This window comes from Zootoca vivipara, chromosome 1, assembly GCF_963506605.1.
Source record: "Zootoca vivipara chromosome 1, rZooViv1.1, whole genome shotgun sequence".
NCBI classification, from domain to species: Eukaryota; Metazoa; Chordata; class Lepidosauria; order Squamata; family Lacertidae; genus Zootoca; species Zootoca vivipara.
The window spans coordinates 125,528,977-125,530,166 of NC_083276.1; positions in this window are offsets into that span (position 1 = coordinate 125,528,977).

Below are 1,190 nucleotides of genomic sequence, written 5' to 3' on the forward strand. Positions count from 1 at the left end.
GACTTGCGTGTTTGATTCCCCCCCCCCAAGTTTCATATTGAAACATGAGCACTAATATGTGAAGCCAGACTTGTAAATGATGATCAACAGAGACATTTATTTTGGAAGTTCTTACCACACCCACTGGAAAGCTTCATTCCATTTATCTGAAATTGCCAAAGGTTGTTTTACAGCAAACATCTCCAGCTAATTGACACTGCCTCTATTAAAGATTACCGTACTTAATTTGTAGAAGGGCCTGCCTTTGCACACATATCCCTCTTTGTTTTTTAGAGCCAGGGTTTTCAGTGGATAATAGTGTCCCAAGAGTTCTTGAGTCAAATGCTAGCTCTCACAGAAACTCTAGATTACTTTATGCCAATTTCCCCCCTTCCTACAAAATAGATCAAGCTGCTTTATAGAGTTGTAGGGATTGCAGTATTTATGGTGCATAAATGCTAAGATTATATTAATGTTACTGTGTCCAATAAAGGGCATATTCTGAAGGGGACATGTCATTTGAGTTGCATATTATCTATAAGTAAAACAAATTTCTAGAACAAAAATAGGAGGAAATTCTGAGGCCAAAATAGACGCTGATACTCCTTGGAGACACTGGAAGATCCCAGACCATAGTTTTGAGATCCATCCAGATAATTTGCCATGTTCTTCCCCATAGGTCTTAGAGCAGGGTGATGTCTACAATTTGGGGTGTACAAAGATCCCTTCCTTTGGCTGCTTGTGCACAGGGCCTTTCTCTCTGTGGGTGGGTCCTGGAGGGCTGTGTGCATGTTCCTGCCCAGCATAGGAGCCAACTCCTAGGGACAGGGTTCCCTTCAGCCCCCCAGCAAAAAATTGGGAGGGGCTGCCCCCCAAAAGGTGATGGGCATTGCCATTCATGGTGTGCGCATGTGGTGCATCATGTGACCAATTATGTGGAAAGGAGCTTACCTGCCCCCCTCCAATATTTTACTCAAGCTGGCACCCCTGCCGCACAGCGAGTTGGGTGGATGCTGTGTGGTGTGTGTGCTCTGTTGTCATTACGTGTTACGTTCTGAAATAGTGGTTGCGAAGGGCATGAAGGGCTTCAAATCCCTTCCTGGAGGACTATCTAGGGATAGGCAGAAGTGGTGGTGTTGGCTATGGTGCTGGAGCTCCTGGCGTGGCTGTGCTATGGCATCGTAGTGGGTGGGGTGGGGTGCTGAGGACAT